The sequence below is a fragment of the Pantherophis guttatus genome, chromosome 4, assembly GCF_059756535.1.
Source record: "Pantherophis guttatus breed Tessera chromosome 4, ASM5975653v1, whole genome shotgun sequence".
NCBI lineage: Eukaryota > Metazoa > Chordata > Lepidosauria > Squamata > Colubridae > Pantherophis > Pantherophis guttatus.
The window spans coordinates 56,599,818-56,625,980 of NC_142066.1; the positions used below are offsets into that span (position 1 = coordinate 56,599,818).

The 26,163-nt window shown below is 40.5% G+C and overlaps 1 protein-coding gene across 1 annotated transcript in view; it reads left to right on the top strand.

The window, feature by feature from the left end:
• Positions 1–26,163, top strand: part of C1QL1 (complement C1q like 1) — a 49,922-nt gene that overhangs the window by 15,796 nt on the left and 7,963 nt on the right. The window lies entirely within an intron of this gene.

Here is a 26,163-nt window from a genome sequence, read left to right on the forward strand (position 1 = left end):
CTTTAAGAATTTATGCTGGGCAACAATGGGCAAATCAGATTTTTGCTATTTAGCTGGTCATTGAGAAATATATTCACATAAGAACGTTAACAATGTGTATGTTGCTTTAGGGAAAGCACATGAGACATAATGAATAGGGTTAAGTTATTATAAAATTTTTGAATGAATACGAAGTTAAAGATTGCTTGCTGAATGTAGTATGAGTGGAGTATACTAAAGCATACATGAAAATAAGCTAAATGTTTGGTGAATGGACCAGCATTAAGCAGGAAATAAGACAAGGATGTATAACAACCCCTTGATGATTTACTGAATTTATTATCACTTTAATAATAATAATGTTAAAGATGTGAATGTGTGTATATGTTTGTTGGTGAATGAAGGCTGTGATTTATAGAAAATATTAGAGTAATATTAATATAGATGATTGCGTAACTTGCTAAAATGTTTACTAAAATGGGAAAATGGGTAGAGACATTTTAAGATGCACAAATCTTAGCAGAAATGTGTATATGCGGACTGTTGCAAAAATAGCAATATATAACAGCATTTGCCCTTGTTCTTATAACAAAATGAGAGTTGGTATGTCAAGAGAAGCACAGAAGTTGAAGGCAGCAAGAATGGTTACTTAAGAAGTATTTGTGATGGAAGAAGAGATAAATTCAAGAATGCCTGGGTGCTGAATAAATGCAGATTGAAAGGAAAAATGAGTGATTGGTACAGTGCAACAGAATTACATTGTAGTGATTTGGTTATTTAGAGAATGAGAGAGGATTCAGTTGTAAGATAAATAAATGAAGGAAAAATGAATGGATTGAGAGGAAGGAGAAGATGCTCCTTTTAGTCCACAAGATTTTTGTATGATTTTACTAAAATTCTATCTTGCCCATTTCTGCATAATCAGTAAGATTTTCAAAAATGTACTTCAAAAGGTAAATGTATTTAGATGCCCAAGGACAGTAGCCAGGGAACTATGAAATTTGGCACATTTTAAGATTCACATTTGAAAAATATGATTTGGTATGGGGATTTGTAGAAATTGATTTGTCAGACATCCTTATAATAACCTGCAGAAAAAGGAACTTCTCAGTTCTGTGTATCTAAATACAACCTGATCCTAATCTGCATTGAAATTTCAAGTCTGTTCTGAAAATTTCTCATAGGATTTGGAGGCGTTAATTGTCTTCTTATGACATGCTTATCCATGATTAAATGAACCATGGTTTATTTATCCAATTTCTAAGCTGCCCAATTAAAAAAACCCAAACATCTCTGGGTGGCTTTATGAAGTTAAAAGCATACTATACTTTATTCTTGTTTGCACAATATATTGAAAACTCACCACAGGGACTGGTTTTGCACAACATGCTAGGCTAAAATGTGGCTGGCTAGCTTGTGGCATAGAATGAATGAACCATCTGTTCCTGGGTCAGCAGGCATATTTGGCTCCAGAATTTACTCTGCCTTGGGTTCCACACTCCTACTGACAGTCCCATTTCCCTGAGATATACACCTTGTTTGAAAGAAGGAGAAAAAAAAAACAGCATCAGAAGCCTGTTTCTGGAACATCAATTTATCTTCACTAGTTAACAGATAATGTCATAACAGGCTCATGTACTGTGACAAGGCAGCTCCTTAATGAGTGGAGATAAATGGCCCTAGTGACAATGCCAAAATGGCTTTTGCTGCCATTGGTGTTTAACAAGCAAGTGCATTATAGAAAGACTGGCAGTGAAGGAGAGATGCACAACTAGGGTGGAAAATAAAGCAGCTGCACTGGCTGTCTGGAACCCCTTTGCTTAAGTTCTCTGTCAGTATTCAAGGACAATCTTATTCAACCCAAGCCTTGGTTAATTTTAATCAGGACAGCTCTAACTTTAAATCAATATGCAAGCACTTCAGACTTCTGTTTGTACTTTTTCTCCCTTCCTGGTTCTTGATTTCCTGCACTCTTTTGGCTCTATTTGTTTATGCTGTGAGAGCCTTTCTCTCATTTCTCTCTCTGATGCCCCCATCAGCATACAAGAAAGAGGCTCTTTAGGTTAGAGCATAAAATCAAAATAAAGGTGAAAAGTACAACCCAGGACAACTGTGTGTTCCTGCTCAGGTTCAGCCTTTTCCTATGTTCTGCTGAAGTTGATTTCCCTGCTATTTGAAGTACTGAAAATTGGTGCAGATAGAGATAAAGTCCTGGGTCCTGTTTTGGTATACTGGGAAATTTGGTCATGCTCAGAATTTCAAGGATGAATATCTTATGGCAGTCAGCAAAATGGAAGCTGGATATATTCATCCAAAGACTACTGCTATAAAGGTGGAAGTACTTGTGCAACTTTCTCTAAAATTATCAGGGAGCTGTAGTGATTTTGTGGCACGAATCTATGTGTGTTGGCTGAAGTCTGAAATAGAAAGTGCACATAGCAGACAATGGCGGGGAGAAAGCAGAAGTATTTGTATTATCATCTATAAAGGCTTCCCTTAGTTACCCTTGGAAGTTAAGCAGAGTTAACTCTGGTTAACACTTTAATCAAGGACCAAGTGAGCATATCAGAAATGATGGCTAAGATGAAAACTGAAAAACAATGAAAAATCCCTTCCATAATACCGTCAAGAAAATCACATTAATGGAGTCAGCAAATGCTTGATTACAGGATGTCTATACTTTAAATATATATAAAAATATTATATATATATATATAAATATATATATATATATACTTGTATACTTTATAGGACACTGAGCTTGTCGATCAAAAGGTTGGCAGTTCAGCAGTTCGAATCCCTAGGGCAGTGGTTCTCAACCTTCCTAATGCCGCGACCCTTTAATACAGTTCCTCATGTTGTGGTGATCCCCAACCATTGGTGGGTTCTAAATTTTTTTACTACCGGTTCTGTGGGCGTGGCTTATTTTGTGGGTGTGGCTTGGAGGTCATGTGACTGGGTGGGCGTGGCTAGCTGGTCATGTGACCGGGTGGGCATGGCTATATCTATAGGGACTACTCAGAGGGCTGAAAAAAGTCATTTCTGACAGGTCCTCGCACTTTTGACTGGTCCTCACACTTATGACCATCCTCACATTTATGCCTGTGCAGCATTCTTAACAACCATGTCACTCATTTCACAACAGCTTCTCTTCAACATGGTATAAGATAGGTCAAAAAAGGTAAAATGTGAGGACAGTCGTAAATTCGAGGACTGGTCAAAAGTGTGAGGACCAGTCAAAAATAACTTTTTCAGCCCTCTGAGTAGTCCCTGTGCACAAAAAGACTATTCAGAGGGCTGAAAAATGTGATTTCTGACTGGGCCTCGCACTTTTGACCGGTCTTCGCAGTTATGACTGGTCATCATTTATGCCCATTGTAGCATTCTTAACAACCGTGTCACTCATTTCACAACTGCTTCTCTTCACCATGGTGACAAGATAGGGCAAAAACGTAAATTGTGAGGACAGTCGTAAGTTCGAGGACTGGTCAAAAGTGCGAGGACCAGTCAAAAATAACTTTTTCAGCCCTCTGAGTAGTCCATATGCATAAAAGGATACAGCAATAGAGAGGGATGAAGGAAGGGAAGGGAAATTAGAGTAGGAGTGAAGGTAAGAGAGGGAGGAAGAGAGGAGGAGAAGGAGAAAGAAAGAAGAAGTAGGGAGAAGAAGGGAGGGAAGAGAAAGTAAGAAAGAAAGAAAAGACAGAGGTGGTAGGTTTGAGAAGAAAGATTGCTGTACAATAAAAAAGATGAAAGGGAAGAAAGCCAACCCCAAACAAATATTAAGATATTAAGATAAAGAATGAATTGTTAAACTTTAAAGAATAAAAGAGAACAAATAGGAATAAATAGCAATAATTAGAAACACACATACAAATATACAACGTATTTTCTTTGAACAGAGTATTTGGCCGGTTCACAAATTTAAACAGTTGTAGGAGGTTAGCACCCACCCCTTTCCTAGAAGAATGAAATATTTTGGGAAATATTAAAAAGGCAGAATATTATATTTCCCTGGATGAGAAATGGAGAAGCATATTTTACAGACAAAGCAGCTCCCACCTTCCTGCCCCCCACCCTTTGTTAATGGGCCAGAGGCAGAAAGTCAATCCTTTGTTAAAGGACATTTGCAACACAATAGCAACAGAAACTAACACAATGGGCCCCATCAAGCCATGTGATCCTGTCCACCATTAAACCATCTTTCCAAGCAGTCTCCATGTTTCCAGTGTCTTTTTCCCCACTTGGAGCAGAACCCAGAAGGATATTTCTTCCAACACAGTATTTAGTCATTTCAATTAAATTTACAATTTCTATATTTCCTTTTTACCATATTTATTCCTCATCTATTTTTTAAAAAAACCAATATTACCCTTCATCCTCATCTCTAATCTTAATCAAATTCAATTTTTCCCTTCTATTCTATATTATACCCCTTCGCATTGTCATCTATTTTTATATCCATCCTCACATTGGTTAATTATGTAATACAGTTGTTTAATACAAATTCAACATTTTAATATAAATCAATTAGTTATATAAGTATCTTTTTGTATATTAATCAATATGAACATGAATATTCCAATTATGTCCATGCAATCCAATTTCTTACAAATCAATTAATTATATTTACCAATAATAATAAACCAAATAATTTCCCCCCTATATTCCTCCAAACCACAATTTAACCATTTCTGCTTTCAACACAATATACAATTAATAGTATCTCAATTATTACAATTCCCTAGTTAAATAAAGCTTTTTTTCTTTTGTGTTTTAAAATCTTGAACCTCCTCTTGCCCTAAATTTCCCATTGTTTGCAGTTTTGCACCTACCTTTTTTGGTGAGGAAAAAGAAAAAGAAATCTCTCTGCCTCATTTTGTCACGTTGCAGCAAAGACCCTGCTTCCTTACTTTCAATTTCGCTTTTCAGCATAGCTAGGGGGAAAAAATGTGCTCCAGGAATTTACCTCTTTGCAGCTAGCTCTTTGAAGCTCCGCAGCAAGAATTTAAAGTTTTTTTTCCCTCTAGCCATCAGCTGGGATTCCGGAGGCAGCAATAGATTGGGAGTGGGTGGGGTAAGCGAACGGCGACCGGGCGATCCAACAGAGGCAGAGGGTGAGGGTGAGTGAAGGCATGGGGGGGGACGAGAGAGGGCTTTGGCGACCCCTGTGAAATGGCCGTTCGACCCCCAAAGGGGTCGCTACCCCCAGGTTGAGAACCACTGCCCTAGTGCCACGTAACGGGGTGAGCTCCCATTACTTGTTCCAGCTTCTGCCAACCTAGCAGTTCAAAAGCATGTAAAAAATGCAAGTAGAAAAATAGGGACCATCTTTGGTGGGAAGGTAACAGTGTTCTGTGCGCCTTTGACATTTAGTCATGCCGGCCACCACAGAGACGTCTTCAGACAGCGCTGGTTCTTCAGTTTTGAAACAGAGATAAGCACCACCCCCTAGAGTCGGGAACGACTAGCACATATGTGCAAGGGGAACCTTTACCTTTACCTTTTTAATACTTTACATATATTAACTTATGACACTGGCAATTACATCTGTTCTAACTGCATCACAGTGGGCTAACATTCATATGTTAAAAGTGAAAGTCCCAAAAAGTCTCAGATGGCATGTAATTTGGGCACATTGATGGTAAGTAATAGGAAGTGTTACTCAATGCCTAAGAAGAACATCAAATTGAGGAAACCTACTTTAAATGGAATATAGGAATTTCCATATGCAAGGTATCTGTGTTCGACTCTACTCCTGCAGCTCCTTCATGAACGGAGAATAGTATGAGGGACCTTACATTGCAACAGCATATCAGGCCAGTATGTTTAAGGGCAAGAGGAATGACTGTACCAACTGGGGGCATGTGTGGAAGAGATAATGAACTTCCCTTGCGTTAGGGCTGCTTATTTCCATCGAATAAGTCAGCCTCAACGGGAAACACAAAGCCCTAATTAAGTGAGCTCTTGAGATATAAATTGATCACAGGAGGCTCAGCTCCTGAGTGATGAAGACACTTACTTTCTTGCTGTCTAACACCCACCAGGAGGCTAAAGCTGAAGATAAGTCTGCAAGAGAAGCACACTATCTTTGACTCAGAAGCAGCTGTGCTCTAGAGTTACACCCGGAAAGCTTGGAGGAGGGCAGTAACAGAGAATGTGTCATATGCAGATTTAGAAGAAGTAGCAGGATCAAATCCAGCTGTGTCTTTTCTCACACTTGCTAAGAAAAGGAGAAAAGGACTCCTTTCCCCTGAAATTGTCATCCAGTGAAATGCAAATATATGAGAGAAGACAGATTAACACATGTGCACATGCACAAACTGCTACACACACACCCCAAATATTTTTGTGGCACAGGACAGCAAAGAGAATCCCCATCCTTTCACAGCAAGTTGCGTAATATTTAAAAGTGTTTCTCAAACTTGGCAACCCTAACATGTTTGAACTTCAATTGGCTGAGGAATTGTGGTAATTCAGACGTTTTAAAGTTGCCAAGGTTGAGAAACACTGATCTAAAGCCTTCTGAAGATGTTTGGCATGGAAGCAGAAAATCTGACGAGTTCCTTTTCACATACTTGTCAATAAAAAATTATTAAATAATATAGGGCTGAATCCTGCTGCTTGCATTCATCAGATCCCTTACTTTCTGCAAAAGACACATCTGTTCTTTTTTTTTTTTTTTTTTGCAAGCAGTAAAAGAGTTTAGCAAGAAAAAATTGCCATGTTGGGAAGGGGAGGACCCTGATGTTGGAGACGCCTAAACAGGACTGTTCAACTTAATGCTAACTCCACCTTCCATTTTTTCCCCCAGATCATTACCCAATTACACAGCTAATTATTTTGAAAAATGCTGGTGGTGAAAAAGCTCCAATGCTTCTGCAGGTGCATGGTGACCTTTTTTTAAATTAAAGAGAATTTTGAAGTTTAAGGTACTCCTAAGACTATTCAAACATAAAGCAAGAACTCTGAAAGAGGCTTGTTATCTCCTCTCTCTCCCTCCCTCCCTCCCTCTCTCATAAATGGTTTGCTGTTGCCACCATCCTAAAGTACCGTAACCTATCTGGTTTCTCCTCTGATGCCTTAACCTCTATATCAAATACCTCAATACAGGTAGTCCTCAATTTATGACATGATTGGACCTGAAGTTTTGGTAATAAGTTTTTGTGGGCATAAATTGAATCGCCATGTGAGCAGACTAAATTTTACAACCAGTTTTTATGATGGTTCTTAAACTATCACTGCAGTTGTTAAGTAGATTACATCATCATTAAGCAAATTATGGTCATAAATATACATTCAGCTTATCCAATGGCTGTTTCTGGCTGGAAAATGAAGGTGGGGGAATCATATAACATGATTGTCTGATCGTCGCCAGATGCTGCAACTGGTTGTAAATGTAAACCAGTTGGCAAATGCCCAAAATGCAAACATGACTGAAAGTGTGGTGCAGCAGTTATAACTTTCAAGATGCATCATATGTAACTTCTTTTGAGTCCTTCATAACTTTGAGTGCTCATTAAGTAACCAGTTATAACTTGAGGATTACCTGTATTTTTTGTTCTCTTTTAATTCTTTCCCCCTTCGCCAATAGAGCAAATTAATCAGGAACAAACAATTCAGCAATGTTATAATAAGAACAATTCTGTAACTAAAACTTAAAATTTTCAGCATTTGGTGGCACCTTCCGTTCTGTCTCATCATAGGACTTACCCAGTACAGCACTATCCTATGACAGGGCTACTTCTGGGATGCAAAATCTGGATGAACACTAGAAGGCAGCAGAGAGGCAGAGGAAACTAATTCTGGCTCTTCCCAAAGATGTTGGATAGCAGACCTGTATACAAGTATGCTTTATGCTCCCCTTATTGTAGCAAAGAAAGAAGATGGTACTGTCCTTCTGATTTTAATACAGCAAATAAAGCAATCTGATTCCCTCTTGCCAAAGGTCACCAGCTGAGGGTGCAAAATCTAGGGATAATATATATATATATATATATATGTATGTATGTATGTATGTATGTATGTATGTATGTATGTATGTATGTATTCATATGGCTGCCTACCTCACAGCTGTGACTTACCAGTTTTAGAGACTTTTACAGATAGATGGGAAGAGAAGGATAGTTCTTGACGTCTGTCACAGGAAAGGGATCCATCTCTTCAGCAAGACTTTCTTAAGAGGGAAGCAATTAGGTTATAAACACTCCTGCAACTGACATATTTCCCACAATATAGCCGTAGAGCTTCAACATCCATTAGGACTGACTCTTTCTCACCTTGTTTTTTATCCTCTTGCTATGAATCAGCAAATTGATAGATTTTTCCACTGATAATTTAGGAGTTTTCAGATGACATTTCACGGTATGTTCTTGAGTTCTTATTAGCCTGGGAACTGTCCATTATATTCAGAATGGTTTGTTCTAATAGTAAGTCTTATATCAGGAAATGAGGAAAAACACGACTTTAAAACAAGAATGCTTACATTTACCCCCACTACGGATTGGGGATGAGATGAAGGCAATGTCCAGAGTCTATGTCCTTTAAATCCATTTAATGAGGCACCTTTGTGCTGACAAATCTCCTATGCTGCAGGATATGACTATTCTCTGATAACATATGAGCAGGGGTGGGCTTCAAAATTTTAGCAAGGGTTCTCTGCCCAGTTGTTGGGTGGGCATGGCCATGGTGGGTGTGGCGAAGTTGGCCTCCTGACCACGGCAGGGAGGAGTTTTTGCCCTCCCTAGGCTCCGGAAGCTTTTCTCGAGCCTCCGGGAGGGTGAAAATGGCCTCCACAGGCTCCGGAGCCCCTCTGGAGGCCAGAAATGGTAGGCCCATTTTTCACCCTCTCTGAGCCTCTGTGCACACCCTGCACTTGACTGCATCCAAAACGGGCCGCGGGGGACTCCAGGAAGGGGCAGGGTGGAGTGGACGGAGCCAGCCAGGAGTGGGATTTGGAGGTTCTCTGAACTGCACAGAATCTTAGCTAGAGGTTCTCCTGAACTCCTGCGAACCCCCAGCACCAGGAGTCCACCCCTGCATATGAGTAAAGACTAATACAGAATTTCCAGTCATTCGTTATAAAGCATATTTGCAGGGAAATAGTAGCTACTGAGAAGTATTTAAGCTTCTATCATCCATGCCATCCATTCTTTTTCCATACCCATTACTCCTCATCTACATCTAAACACACATACATATCAGTAGTGGGTTGCCCCCAGTTCAGACCGATTCGCAAGAATCGATAGTAAAACCGGCGGGAGGCTCCACCCACTGACCCGGTCATCATCAGAAGTGATCTGTGCATGCGCAGAAGTTTCTGTGCATGCGCAGAAGAGCATGCATGGGCACGATGTGAACCGGTAGTAAAGGTAAGTAGAACCTACTCCTGATACACACACACCTGCCATGAAAGAGTAAAAAAAGTCAAGATGGCAGTCACAACTGTGCAACTGATGCCAAGCAGCTGAAGAGACAGCACCTGTTTAGCTGCTATCATGATCATCTCGTTTAGAGCACAATTCTAAAGTGCTGTACAGATCATATATATATATATATATATATATATATATATATATATATATATATATATATATATACATATATATATATATATATATAATTTATTTAATTTGTTTTTTATATTCAAATGAGGAGTGGGTGAAAACACGATCTATCTTCATTTTGAAATAAAAGCAAATTTTAAAAGGTAGTTCCAAAACCAAAAACAATGGCAATTTAAACAATGAAGCCCCATTGTTTCCACCAAAGTCAACATCACAAAATTGTCTTCTCTTACATTTGTAGAAAAAAAACCTTTCTCTTTCAATTTTATTTGTAGAAATGAACAGTCAGAACAGAGAGCGCTGAGAAATATGATCACCTGACTTGTTTGCAGATGAAGGTGTTATTAGAAGCCTAGAAAACAGAAGAATTTAAAAGATACCATTGGACACTACACATACACATACACACACACACCATAGTTTGTGGGAAGGAGAAAGATACAGGTCAGATGTCTATCAAAACGATCTTCAGCAGAAACAATAAAGTAGCATGGAGGAGAAAGCTGAGACTGACAGAGTAACTATTAGTAACAGGTAAAGAGGCATAGGACGAGCAAAGACAGTCACACACACATACATATATTTACACACACACTGTGCTGGGACATACTTGTCCCACGTTAGCAAATGAAAACAATTTAAGGAAGAAACATCCACTTTTATTACAGATTGTATATTTTTATACTAAAGGTATTGCTCTTTTGCTAGCCTTCCCCTTCCCCAATTGCTCAGCCAAAAGCCATACAAGCTGGCTTTGTCCAAATCACTTTGCTCATTTAGGCCAATGACTTCTGTTTCAGACTGCATTAGATCATTGGCAAATACTGTTAAAATTATATGACTGGTTCTGGTTACTAACAGTACTTCACTTTGAGCTGGTGGAGGAATTAATTCTGACAAATTTACTGGTCACTTAGTATAGCAATGAATAGGACTGTGCAGTGCTTCAAATTTGATACCAAAATAATATGGATGCTTTAAAAATATTGATAAATAATCCTCTTTATAAATCTATAAATCTATAAGTGATATATGCTTCATATAAAGGGACTTCCTAGAGAAAGCTCTTTATTAATTTAGGTTGGTTTTGTAAGTGCTTATTCTTTGCATGAGTAAGCTTCACTGCATTAATTATTATTTCTGAGTAAATATGCAGAAGAAGAAAGAGGTAATGGATTAGGAAGTAAATGCGAAGTTTGATTAGTAGAGACTCATATCTTTGAGAGATTCAGTAATCTTTGAAAGACTCTCTAAGACTGTTCTCTGCACAAAAGAAGAAACAGAAGTAATTTGAAAATTACAATTGGAATAAAGGAAAGCAGAAAGTAAGTTTTTGTTTTTGTCACAAAAAATACTCCCCCCACTCCCAGTATTCTGATGGAGTGGTTAGTGAAGGACTGAGTAAGGAGTGAAGCAAAAAGGAGCATCCCAAATTCCCCAATCATTCTGTGCCACATACCCTAATCTGGGCAATGATTGATAGTTTTTTCCTACTACCAGCAAGTGACACTGAGTAAGAAAGGAATGAAAGCTGGGGATCCACCACTCACTGCTCTGAAACTGTCCTGCATTATATTTATAAAGACAGCATCACTTACCCGCCTCACTGTTTGATGGAACCCAGTCTGTAAATGACAGAAACAAAATTGTGCAGAATTTAAAGTGTAGAGAAATACCAGATTTTTTTTTAAAAAAAAGTTTGTTTTGAAAGAGAAATGGAATATTTACTTAAAGAATATCTCGAGTTAAAGATGAATCACTAGAAATTCAAGAAGCATTATTTATTGACTTATATAGTATATCACATTTATATAGCCACCCATCTCACAGATTTGTGACTCCTGGTGATGTATATTAAAAAGAGATAATAAAAACTGGCAATTAAAATTGAACAATTAAAACACAATCAAAGCTACTAATGACTGAATAGCAGAGAGTTATTGTTATAAATAATAAAGCCATGTCATCAATTCACTATTATTCTATGACAGTACCTCCTTAGCAGACAGGACCTGCAGCATACCTCTTTTGCTGGACCAAGTGGCAGTTATAATTGGGGAGAGGCAATCCCTCAGAAACTCAACCCCAGGCCATAAATGGCTTTAAAGATAAAAACATCTTGACTTGCACCCAGAAGCAAACTGGTAATCAATGCATCAGAGCACGATGATTTAAGGGAAAAGATAGCTACCCACACCACCATATTTTGCATGAGCTAAAGATCCTGCATACTCTTCAAGGGTAGAGTGTGCTGCTGTATTATATTCAGGAAATGACCAGAGCACGAGTGATTGTGAACAGACCCTCCCACTCCAGGAGTTGTGAGTCTGCTCCTACCAGTCACCGTCTAAAAGTGTCACCAATGTCATTTCCATCCCATTCCCAGACCTTATTGAAAGGGTTTCTAGATAATCTGCTTCATCCAGAGCTCTCTGAAGTTGCCTTCCCACAAAAAGGGAAGTGAGATACTGGGCAAAAATTGAAATGATTATTACAATTACAATTATCACAATGATAATCCAGTGAACAAATACCTCCTTAAGAAGCAGAAGAATTATCCCTTCATTCAAAGAAGAATTCATCACCACTAGATCCCATCACCACTAGATCCCATCTACATAACACCTCCTAGGCAGCTTTAAGCAGTCAGGTAGGACATGGATCTAAAAAGATAACTGAGCTCACAGTCTTAGGAATCCTGTTAAACTCCTCAGGCCCAACCAGTCCCAGATAGCAGAGCAAGAATCTGCACCAGCACCCACTTAACACTTGCATCAAGGACAGCATCCAGATAAGAATGAATGTAGGGGATTTTGTTTGACAGATCCTAAGCAGATTCCTCCACAAGGCAAGAGAATCTCTGAGCCCCGTCTAGCCAAGAGGACTCAAGTCACCTGAAATAAGACTGTGAGGTGGCTGTCTCTGGATGCCATAATGGTGGAGAAGTATTGCTATTTTGCCACTCTTACTGCCACAAGGTGGGCCACAAGGCACCCTGTTTTAAGACCAGCTGCCTGCAATTACTGCAGGTTCGAATCTCGCCAAGGCTCAAGGTTGACTCAGCCTTTCATCCTTTCTAAGGTAGGTAAATTGAGGACCCAGTTGTGGGGGCAATAAGCTGACTTTGTATAAATATACAAAAGAATGAAGGCTATTGCTTAGCGCATTGTAAGCCGTCCTGAGTCTCCGGAGAAGGGCGGCATATAAATCAATTTAAAAAAAAAAAAAAATAGCAATTTTAACCTGTATTCAGTCAAGTTTATCCCTTGATGTGCACCGGCAGCACTCTAGATGTCTCTTTTCTCATTTCATCTCCTTCAGTTCATCTGTGAACCATGAAGAATGATAAAATCCATGAGTCATGAGTGGTTGCATAGGTGTAGCCTGATCCAAGCCTCACAGTCTTCCTATTCCAAATGGCCACCAAAACTTCAGATGGACTATGCAGCAGATCAACAGGAACATCCCCCAGCTTCCTTTGAAACTCATTGGACTCCATCAGTTATCAGGGGTGGACTGATCTAACCGGTCCTGCCTCCCTGATGCAGATAATGGCACCAGAGAATCACATGATAATCAGGCTATGATCTGATCATGACAAGGAGGATACTAGAAGTTCTTCCAATACCAGATCATATAGTTATTGCTCCAACAGAAAAATCACACTTGCTGTATGGCCATTGTCCCACGTCAGGCCCTGGGTAACTTGGGATCGGCCCATGGCTGTCATGGTAGCCATAAATATCTGAGCTGCCTCAAATCCTGTCCATAGTGAAGGCAAATTTAAATCCCCACAGAACCATAAGTTTGGGGAGCACCACAGCAACATCAGGCAGGGGGTTGCTATGCAAAAGTGAGGCTGTACAATAGCAAAGATTCCAACTGATCCCTAGAGCCAAATTTGATGAACAGGATCTCATTTTCAGAACCTATGGAACAGCATCCCTAAAAACCTTAACATTTTCTCAAATGACAATTGCCACACTACCACCCCTGCCCCAGGTCTACTGATCCCACACCTGAAACCCAGTTGGGCACATTTACAAAAGGTGACCCCAGCCTCCTTTTTATCTTAGCCAGGTCTCAGTAATATATGCCACGTAGGCTCACTAATCTGTAATTAAATTACTGGTGAAAGGGGCCTTATTAAACACTGGCCTGACATTTAGTAGCAGCAGCTAGACGGCAGGGCCTCTGAAGGCTGCTAACAAGGCACAGTGGTTGTGTTCCAAGAGTTGGAATATGAAATTGATATAAGACATTGGTCTCATGTTCCTCAACTACCACTCCCAGCCTCCCACCATATCTATCAAAGCTCATTAACATTATGATGTTCACACTTGCCCCAGTTCCTCCTGAGGCCCAACATTTCCTTCTACCACCTCCCACCAGTTCCCAAGATTGGAGATCTGTTCCTGTTCTCAGTATCATTCATCCTTGGGAGTGCTCTCAGTGGCATCAAAAGGGGGTATCTGCAACCACCTCCTCATTCTCTTAACAAAATACTCAACACACCCCACCAAGTGTTCTTAATGACCTACCCAGGGCCCCCTCTCAAATTACAACCACATTTACTGTTCTTCCCCTCCAGGTCTCATCCACGGAAGGAATCAGTACAATCCACACAACAATTAGTCCATAACTACAAATGTCATTTCCAAACCAGCAGAAAAGGATACAAAAACTTCTACAGGGAAGGGATCAACAGCCAGCAGAAATACCAGTCAGTTGCTGACACCACCTTCATTTAGCCAGTGTCACACACAAATATTGGAGACTTGGAAAGTCCTTAATGCAAAACCCACAAAAAGCACAGGGAGTCTGCAAGAAATGTCATGCTGAGATGCCAACAATTTCACAAAGCAAAAAGCATTACAAAACACCACACTGAAGTATCGGCAGCTCTGGCATCAAAGATCCCTAGAGTCCTCAAAATATGATTATCATCAAGCAGACTGTCCCGTCACTAGCTGAAACCAATCAGCTAAACATTGTCCTTATCATTACTATGGCCCTCCTGTCAGCAATTCCGCACAAAAAAAAATCCATGTCAGGAGTAGAAATCCTCAGAAGGAGGCATACCTGTGAGGATGCTTCTGCAACACCAGCAATCCTCTGTCTGGGTTTGGGTTTCAGTTAAGGTTGATAGGTCAACAAGCAGTTGGTCATCAGAATACATCCATGCATAGCACACAGAAGAAGTTTAGCATAGTATGTATTCATCATATTTTCATACTTTAAGACAAAGAGCACAATACAGATGGTTCTCAACTTACAACCAATTGTTTAGTGACTGTGCGAAGTTACAAAGGCACTGAAAAAAGTGACTTGTGAATGTTTTTCACATTTACAACCATGGTAGTAGCATCCCCATGGTCACATGATCAAGATTTGGATTCACTTAACAACCATGTTACTAACTTGACAACTTTAATGTAACAATCATGGCAAGAAAGGTCGTAAAATGAGGCAAAACTCATTTAGCAACTGTCTTGCTTAGCAACATAAATTTTGGGCTCAGTTGTGGTTCTAGGTTGAGGACTACCTGTATGACATAACTTTCTTTTTCAGATGACTGGAAACATGTGTATCCTTTAGAAAAAGAATATATTCTTCTGTTCACAGAACATTCTCAGAAATCTTCCTTTGCTCAATGGCTAGTTCATTGTCAATTCAATATATAGCCATAAAAAATGCAGCTCTTAAACAGATCAAAATATGATGGCTGTAAGATTACATAGAGGAACTTTTGGCTTGAAATTTACCATTATAATTTCATTATAGCTAAGATATTGTAGTTTATTATTAGTACAAGAAGATACTGCATAAAAAAACCTCTTTAATTCATATTCAGAGCCTCTTCCAAACTAATGAGTGATGTATTTTTATCCAGAGTCTAGTAAAATGTTTATGAGAAAGCTTGTTTTTCTGGCTTCAAATAGAAAGAAACCCATATAAAATAAAACAAACAGATACATTGATGAATAAATTGAAACAAATAGAATCAGGACCCAGGCAAAACCTGAAATTGGATTTAGAACAAAATATTAAAGTATTTCATAATCAACTAGACTTAATGGAAAAATTATGAAGAGATAAAGATTGCCAAATAGAAATATTTTGAAAAAAGTAATGAACCTGATAAATTTTGGCATATTAACTGCAGAGGGGAAAAAATGTTACTTTAATTTGGTTTGGAAGAAGGTATGTCTCAGCTCCAGAGGGGATGATGAACTAATTTGTTACTTATTTTCTATTATACAAAGAGATACCAAGTCTGGAGACAATTGAGGAGTATTTAAATATAACACAGGTCATGTAATTTATAGATCAATAAAAAGCAGATAAAACAAAATAAGCAATATCAAATTTGAAGTTGAATAAATCTCTAGGGCCGGATGGCTTTTGTGCAATATAAAGACTTTTAAAGAAATCTTGATGAAACTCTTAACCCTGGTAATGAATGAAATATAGCTTCAAAAACTTCCTCCCTTATGGCAACAGGCTTTTACCTCTTTGATATACAAATTATCCAATTTATCCAGAGTCATACAGACTTAGCTCTTTATTGAATATAGATTATAATCTTTTTATAGCTATGCTTGCAAAAAGATTGAATGGCTTTTAACTGATCTAATCTATCCTGATCAGACAAGATTTGTTCCAATGAATTATATGAGAGACATATAGCTGTTGATAAATCAGAAAAATAAAAAATGGCTATTCTCCTTGATTTGGAGAAAATGTCTGATAGATCGGAATGGGGCTTCATATTCATAACACTGAAGAAAAACTGATGCTCAAATTTTCTTATATAGATACTAAACATTTATAATGAAGAATCCAAATATTCATATATATCATCAAGGTAATATTTCAGATTGGATCCCATCATGTTGTGGCGGTGGTATTTTAATACAGTAGAAGGTTTATATCTATACTTTTGGTTCTATACAAATAGCAACGTATAGCCTGTAAGAGATTGTTTGATTATAGACACTGCATTAAAAAGTTTTGAATAAATATTTTACCTAAGCAGCAGAACTGTTGATTAATTTTCTCTGAACTTCATTTTTAAGTAATAATTTCTTCTTCCTGCCAGAAGGGGGCTTAATTATGGGTTCACTTTTTCACTCACTTTTTTTAATGGTAAAATTATAGCTTTTCAAAAACCACAAGAAAAAATAGTGAAGAAAAAATAGGAAATAAAGTGATCTTCACAGGCAACAAGAATTGAACAATGAAGATAAAATTAAGAGAGTGTTAATTAACACTCTGGTTGGAAGCAATATCAGAAGAGATGAAAGCTGCAGATGTTATTAAAGACTCAGCAATCTTAACCCTCTTAGTAGCTCTTTTGCTAGTCCATTTTAAAGAAGTTAACTTTATAATTGCATTTTAAATCTATAATTTCATTTTAAATGTAAATTGTAACTTATCATAACTAGACTCTAGGGTGGGATGGAGGAAACAAAACAACAATAAAAAACATTATAAAGGGAAATTACATACTTAAAGAGATATTATTATATTATTTACTTATAAGGAACTCAATAGGAATGCTTCCCTCAGACCTAAGCAACTCTCATAGAGAATGCATAATCTGGTAGAAGCACAATACATATTCACACAACCAATTCTCCCTCTCTGCTCCCCAATAACTTTGTTCACAGCTTTACAGGTAGTCCTCACTTAATGACTGGTTGCAACTGTTCAAAGTTACAATCGACCCCTCTCCCCACAAAAAAGTACTTACAACCCAGTTTTGGTGATCTGATGGAAGCAACCCCACCCATGGTCATAAGACCACATTTCACAGCTGGCTTGCCTTTATGGTCAGTGGAATAGAAAAACTTCTATTCGTTTTTCTCAAACACAAAGTTTTGTTTCTTCCTTTCTACCCCATAGAATAGCCTCTCCCTCCTTTTAGAAGAATTCCAATTCCATAATTTTCTTTCAGGCTTCACTTTGTTTGGAAAGAAGCCCCTATCCTCATTTGTACTGAAGCATCCTTATTTTTTTTCCTATCAGGCCCTTGAATCAAGTTCCTATCACATTGCTTTTCATACCATGTTTTCCCGAAAATAAGACCCTGTCTTATACTTTTTTGAACCCTGAAATAAGTGCTTGGCCTTATTTTCAGGGAGGTCTTATTATTTTGGAGTAAGAAGGGGCTCCACTTGCCATCTTACCTGATTTCCAGCTGTCTCCCTAACCCTAACCAGAGGAAATGGTGGGAACCGGCTGCACATGCGTTTAAATATTTTCAGGGAGGGCTTATTTTTGGGAGGGCTTATTTTTTGTGGGGCTTATTTTAGCGCCTGCGCTCAAAAGCCCGATTGAGCTTATTATCAGGGGATGTCTTATTTTTGGGGAAACAGGGTAGCAAAATCTAAATAGTTCATACCTATTTTGGGTATGAATTTTATTTATTTCAGCTCTACTATATGATACACGATGAATAATTATGTTGTCATCCATAGCAGAGTTTTGTGCACAGTAAATGGATTTACAGTATTTTTCGGAGTATAAGACGCACCTACCTTTTTTGGTTGTTGTTTTTTTCAAAAAGTTTTTTTAAATTTTTTAGAAAAACACACATACAAACATACAATGTATTTTCTTTGAACAGAATATTTGGCTGGTTCACAAATTTAAACAATGTTTAGTCATTTCAATTAAATTTACAATTTCCATATTTCCTTTTTGCCATATTTATTCCTCATCTATTTTTTTTAAAAAAACCCAATATTACTCTTCATTCTCATCTCTAATCTTAATTAAATTCAATTTTTCCCTTCTATTCTATATTATACCCCTTCCCATTATCATCTATTTTTATATCCATCCTCACATTGGTTAATTATTTAATATTACTACAAATTACTACAAATATTAATACAAATTCAACATTTTTATATAAATCAATTAGTTATATCTTTTTTGTATATTAATCAATATGAACATGAATATTCCAATTATTTCATGCAATTCAATTTCTTACAAATCAATTAATTATATTTATCAATAATAATCAACCAAATAATTTTCTCCATATATTCCTCCAAACCACAACTTAACTATTTCTGCTTTCAACACAATATACAATTAATAGTATCTCAATTATTACGATTCCCTAGTTACATAGAGCTTTTTTTTCTTTTGTGTTTTAAAATCTTGAACTCCTCTTTTGCCCTAAATTTCCCATTGTTTGCACCTACCTTTTTTGGTGAGGAAAAAGAAAAAGAAATCTCTCTCTGCCTCATTTTGTCACGTTGCAGCAGAGCCTGCTTTACTTTCAGTTTTGTTTTTTTAGCATCGCTAGGGGAAAAAAATCTGCTCCAGCACTCTTTGCAGCAAGCAGGAAAGCCCTGCGCAAAACAGCTGAGAGCAAATCAGCTGAGAGTCGGGAGGCCGATCTAATCAACTTGTGCTAATTAACCTATGCTGAAGCTGAAAGGGGCTGTTTTTTCTTGCTGTTTGCTTGCAAGAAGGTAACTGCTGCGAGGCACAGGCCAAAGGGTGGGGGCCAATGGGTGGGCAGGGCTACATTTGGTGTATAACACGCACCTAAATTTTCACCCCCTTTTGGGGGGTAAAAAGGTGCGTCTTATACTCCAAAAAATACGGTAAATAAACTGTTTTGGTAATGCTAGTATAGCAATAAACTTATATGCCGCTTCATAGAGCTTTACAGCACTCCCTAAGTGGTTTACAGAGTCAGCATATTGCCCCCAACAATCTGGATCCTCATTTTACCAACTCAGAAGGATGGAAGGCTGAGTCAACCTTGAGCCAGTCAGGATCAAATTCCTGGCAGTGAGCAGTGAATGAGCCTACAATATTGTATTCTAACCACTGCACCATCACGGCTCATTTAATTATTTATTTATTTACCTAGATATGGGTCTCGCTTTCCTGTTGTGAGTACAAAGCGGAGTGTATAAGTATTCCTTCCTTCCATTTTGCTCCATACATCAACTTGGAAAGTTATGTTAGACTGTCCCAATATCAGTTAGTGAGAATCAGCAGCTAAAGATAGATTTATTTGAGCCTGGATCTTTCCGCTTCTTGATCACTACCCCATTGTGGCACATTATCAAAATGATACAAATTATCTCAACAAAATATTCATAAGCATGCTGCTGTTGGCACTGTTGCATGTTGAATGTATTCAGTGGTGCACATTCAAAGAATCTTCATATCTATTATAGCATCTGTATTTTTCTGCTCCACTGAAACCCTGCAGTCTGTGCAAGAGAAGTCACAGGGTTAACTATTGTGTTTTTCCCACATAATAATAATGCTTGGTATACCTCATCCATTACAAGCAATATCATTATAGATACTTGAATGCTCTGAATTTGCATTATTCTGGAATTCCCCTCAGCTAAGACTCATAGTTTGGGGCTAAAAAAATCAATTTTAAAAATGGAGCTTAATTTCATTTACCAAAGTGAAAGGTAACTTTTTGGTCCTAATATAGATATCTGGTAAATTTTTTGTGTGACTCTCATTTTCCTACAATCACATCTTCCTGCTGAAAAATGTTCAGAAGATAATTTAAGAAGAATATAACAAACATAATTGGTTCACATATTGAAAATTTGAAAACCATCTATGAAAGTTTGTTTTCTGTTTCTAAAAACAAACAATTTTAAAGTTTGATCATCTATTCATAGGACTACTATTTTATTAGTTAGTGAAAAGCTAAAATGTTAAGGTTTGAAAATTTAGATAGACACTATAGATTCTAAACATGTTCCACAGTCTGCAGTACAATCACTGACATAATTATCTCCTCTCTTGGAGGCAGAAGAAAGAAATAATATTTTAATGGTTTCACAGAAACCACAAATGTCAGCAATGGATGTTCTGTTGTTACAGTATTTTTAACCTCTGTGATCTTATCCCCTTAGTTCCTGTGGCTAATAAGTCTCTTGACACAGTGGATATTAAAGGGATCCTACATATCTTTCCAGATATATCCAACTTTGTAATTTTATAAGGAATGCATAGTAAATTTTCTAGTTCCTTCATGTTTTTGGTTGTAATTAAAAGGATAGTGTATTAAATTGTATTAAAAATGGAAAATATTCCCACTTTGGCCATAAAACAGATCTATATTTAATTGTAATTACAGTAAAATCTGTGAAAAATGAATGCCTTTCTACAGCTACTTCTTTGTATTTGGACATAGGTGTGTGAGTGTGTGCGCATGTATGTGTGTTGAATACTGTCTGTCTTGGTTACAAGTCAGGGATGAGAACCAATGTGGTCAGCCGAGAGAGCTTGATCTGTGCCTGACTAACAAGATGATTAGGGTAGTAAAAGGCAATTACCCAGTTCTTATTGTGAAAATAAAATGATTGCTTTTGGATCTTTTTGAGGAGGTGAGAAGTGCTCATTCTAAATACTCAAGGAGCCTCTGGGAAATATTTAAAAGCATGATATAAAAACTCTTGAGAGGTATTTGTTTCGTCTGTTATCCCTGCTCTCTAAGGATCAAATGTCTTACTTTGGGGAAATATGAGGCAGAAAAATATAAACCAAAAAATGAAACCCTGTGCAAATAATATGTTAGATCGGCGCAAAAGCAGCAGGCGAGAGTCGTTAGTGAATTCAGCACCTTTTTATTTCCAGCAAAATGTGACTGTGCTCTGCCGGCTGGGCTGCCGGAGCTCGCCTTTTTAAGGAGCTCCAGGCAGACCAGCCAGCCAATGACAGCAGGTTAAATCAGCCAATCAGCAGTGAGCATGAAACCTTATGCAGATTCTAGCCAATCCGTGGCGAGCATGAAAACTTATGTAGATTCTAGCCAATCCGTACATAACACCCCTCCCCTCCTAGAATGAACAGTGTCCAATCCCCTGCCTACGTATGCGACATAGTCCTCTAGGTAGGTGGGGCGCACCGGCTTCCTACTGGACCTGCGTAGTTCACTTGTCTCCGGGATCATGACTGCAGTGGTCAAGTCTGGTGTTCCTCTGGCTGCCTGGGAAGGAACCTTCTGGAGCTCTCCGGCCCGCGAGTCGATTTCCGGCCTGGTTCCTTCAGCTTCCGAACCCATCGCTTCCCGCTGGATGCCCTCGATCCCAGAGGAATGGTCACAGCTCTGATTGGCGAGTAGTCCCCCTGTTGGGCCACCGGGTAGGCCTGGTTCCTGCTCGTCTGCTTCCTGGCCGGCGGTTGAGCGTGCTCGTCAGGGTGGAGACCTCAGGTTCTGCAATTGTTGCTCTGGCCTTCCGGTTGCAGTCCAGTCGCCCTGGTTCCTCAGCTCAGTGTCCCCCAGGCGGTGTCTGAGTTGGTCAATATGCCTCCTCCAGATTCGCCCATCCTCCAGCTCAATGCAGTATGACTTGGGGCCAGTGACAGCCACGACTCGGCCTGCCAGCCAGGTCGGGTACCCCGCATAGTTGTGTGCGAATACCCGGTCCTGTACGTTGAATGCCTGCATGGGCTGTGTGGAGTCCAGGGGGGTCTCAGGAAGATAGTCTGGGTGGTATTGGTCAAGTTTCAACCTCAGCCTTCTTCCCATCAGCAATTCCGCTGGGCTTTTGTTGGTGGTCGCATGGGGGGTGATGTGTTGAGCGAGGAGGAACTGGTCAACTTTTTCCTGCCAATTCCCTGGGCCCATTCGGGTAAGAGTTTCCTTGGTTAGTCTCACCATTCGCTCGACCTGCCTGTTGCTTGCTGGGTGGAAAGGAGAGATGAGTACGTGCTGGATGCCTTGCTCTGCGAAGAATGCCTTCATGGTCTTGGCTGTCAGTTGTGGGCCGTTATCGGAAACCAGGACGTTGGGTAGACCATGGGTGGCGAACAGGCATCGGAAGGCTCAGATGGTGGCTTCTGTCGTGGTTGTCTGCATGATGATCACTTCTAACCACTTGGAGTATGTGTCCATGACAATCAGGAACATCTGTCCTTCTACTGGCCCTGCAAAGTCAATATGTATGTGGGACCAGGGCCCCTTGGCCGCTTCCCATTCATGAGTGGGTGCCCATGGTGGCGCTGGTCGAGCTCCTGGCAGGGTTTGCAGATGGCCACCCACTCAATAATGTCCTTGTCCATCTGGGGCCACCAGATGTAGCTCCGGGCTAACGCCTCCATCCTCACGATCCCAGGGTAGCCCACGTACAGGGGATTCATGGCGCGCCTCCGAAGCTTTTGGGGAACGACAATCCTTTCTCCCCACAGCAAACAGCCCTTAATGGTTGACAGTTCGGTTTGCTTGCTGTAATAACTCTTGAACTCCTCCCCCAGGTTCTCCTGTGGCAACCCCCTCAACACTCAGTTAAGAACCTTTCTTAACGTTTTGTCTTTTTGGGTGTGTTCAGCGATGTCTCTGGTGGTTACTGGGTTGGCCGGGTCGATGTCAATCAACAGCACTTGGGTGGTGGGTGCGGGGTCTTCCACCAATTCTAGCAGCGGGCAGCAGCTGAGAGCGTCGGCGTGGCTGATGTCTTTACTGGGGCGGTGGATCAGCTCGTAGTCGTACGCCGTGAGGAAAATGGCACATCTGGTCATCCTTGGGGACATGTATGGTGGGGTTTGCTGGTTATCGGCGAGGAATCCTAATAGGGGCTTATGGTCGGTTACAATCTCGAAATGCCTACCGTATACATAGTCTTGGAACCGCTTAATCTCTGCCACCATAGCCAAGGCCTCCTTATCAATTTGGCTGTAGTTGTGCTCAGCTGATGACAGGGTCTTGGAGTAGTATGCTATCGGTGCTTCCATTCCGTCTGGTAGGCGGTGACTGAGGACCACCCCAACTCCGAAAAGGGATGCGTCACAGGTGATCCAAATCGGCAACATATGATTATATTGGATCAGGACACTGTCGGACAAGAGGAGGTCTTTCACTGCTGCAAAAGCTTGGTCTTCCCTCCATCCCCAGGTCCACGGTGTTGTCTTCCCCAGGAGTTTGTGAAGCAGTTCAGCAATGGTGGCCTTCTGTTGTAAAAATGTGCTGTAAAAGTTTAACAGTCCCAAGAAGACTTGCAGTTCTGCCTTATTCTTCGGGGTAGGAGCGTTCTTAATGGCTTTCATCTTGCTGTCAGTCGGGTGGATGCCCGACCCATCTATTAGGTAGCCCAGGAACTCTACCTGCCTTACACCAATTTTGCATTTATTAGGGTTCACTTTGAGTCCTTTTTTCTGGAACCTCCCCAAGGTTTCGCGCACGCGTTCCATCAACTGGCCTATTGACTCCCCTGATATAAAAACGTCATCAAAGTATGGCACCACTCCTGGGATCCTGTGCAGTAGCCGCTCCATTAGGCACTGGAAAAGTCCTGGGGCTTTGCTGACCCCAAACTGCAACCTGGTACATTTAAATGCCCCCCTGTGAGTCACTATGGTTTGTGCTTCAGTGGTGGCTTCGTCTACTGGCAGCTGCTGATAGGCTGGGCAAGGTCCAGCTTGGCGAATATCTTCCCGCTTCCTAGGGAATGCAACAGATGTTGCACCACGGGCACTGGGTATGCACTCTGCTGGAGGGCCTTGTTCAGTGTACACTTGTAATCCATGCAGATGTGGACGGACCCATCTGGCTTCACCAGGGTGACTATGGGAGTGTTCCACATCGCTTGGTCGGTTGGCACAAGGATTCCTGGGCAATGAGTTTGTCTAATTGTTCCTCGACCTTGGGTTGCGAAGCAAATGGTACCCTATGGGGTTTGAGTCTGATGGGGGTTACATGGGGGTCCAGGTTAAATGAAATGGGTTTCCCGTACATCTACCTAGGTTGAAGACGTCCGCAAACTCTGCCAACAGCTGGTCCAGTTCGTGGGTGGTTACGTTGTGCAGTCCGCTGATGTCCAGGCCCAGGAGTTTAAACCATTCTACTCCCAGCAGTGATGGCCGGTGGCTGCCAACGACCGTGAGCGGCAGCCGGCCCTGGAACTCGTGGAATGTTACTTTGACCTCCATTCTGCTAGTACCTTATTTTGTGGCGGCATGTTGCATCCCGGAAACAGCAAGCTGCCCTTATGTGGAAACCCATGCAGCCCGGGCAACGTGGCTGCCTGCTCTCTGTGTCCCTGGGGTTTTGCTGCTTTTCTGGGTACACGCGGTGGATGGTGTCGTCTGTGTCATCCCAGTCGTCATCGTACTCAGGGACTTCAGTTGACTAGTCGGGCTCCCGGTATGTGTGGTGCACCCCACTGGTCTTCCTTATGTTTGCCACTGAGTTGTCTGATGATTCTGCAGCCCTGGCCTCCTCGACAACGTCCTTGAATGAGACCCCTCTCCTTATCAACAGTTTCTTTTGTAGAGCGAGGTCCCTCATCCCCAGGATGATCCGGTCCTTCATAATTTCTTCGGGATTTATGAACTCACATCTGGTAGTGATCTCCCGGAGGCTGGCCACAAAACCATTGACGGTTTCTCCCTCTCGTTGGTGCCGGTGGTAAAACTCATTTCGGCTGACCATGGGGGCAGCAGATGGTGCGTAGTGGTCTTCCAGGGCACGTTGCAGGGTGGCCCAGGCGATGGTCTCCACATCTGCTGGGGCAATCAGTGTCTGTACCATTTTGTAGATCTTGGTGCCGCAATAGGTCAGGAATAACGCTTGCTTCCTGTTGTCCGGCCTATCCTGGTAATCGTTGGCTTCCAGGAACATTCTGAAATGGCCCATGTATGTGTGTCAGTCTTCCGCCTGTGGGTCGAAGACCGTTGGGGCCGGCGATACTTGCAATGCCATTCGTGCAGGTGGTCGGAGGTCCTTGTTTCAAGACAGCTGCGTGGTTCATGAGGAGGTTCTCAGGTCCCTTTTGTCCTTCGTCGCCAGTGTTAGATCGGCGCAAAAGCAGCAGGCGAGAGTTGTTAATGAATTCAGCACCTTTTTATTTCCAACAAAATGTGACTGCGCTCTGCCGACTGGGTTGCCAGAGCTCGCCCTTTTAAGGAGCTCCAGGCAGACCAACCAGCCAATGACAGCAGGTTAAATCTCCCACGGTCCAATCAGCGGTGAGCATGAAACTTTATGCAGATTCTAGCCAATCTGTGGCGAGCATGAAAACTTATGTAGATTCTAGCCACTCCGTATATAACATAATATACAGGCTATGATCTCCTAAAACAACCCATTTATACAATTTTATCTAATATTTTTGATCCCATACAACAGCCTAAACCAACAGCTGATTCCAGAGACTGGTTTGTGTGACCCATGTAGCTAGAATGGGATTGGCCAAATTGTATATCAATGTGCAAGGTAAATACAGTCCCAGAGTTTAAGTCCGATAGATCATCAAGGCAACGATGCCATTTTAGCAGCTTTTTTGGCATGCCTGAATTGGACTTGCAGAGAGGTAAGTGGTTGCATCAATAATGTTCAAAGGAGAAGGCACTGTGTTTAACAGTAAACATTCTTGTACGCGGAGTTTGGATTTTGAGCCCCATATCAAATCTACTATTACATATTTAGTACCAATTAAAAAGCTAGATCAAAATCAAGTATTATAAGAACAGATATGATGCGCTGATTTTGTTGAAGTGATAATTGCAATAGCTTCCCTGACTATTTGTAAAGATGGTGTTGTAGTGGCACAGAAGTTAGGCCAAAAGCTTCTTTGGTCACTGGGAACTGTAATAAATACTGTGTCAGGTGTAG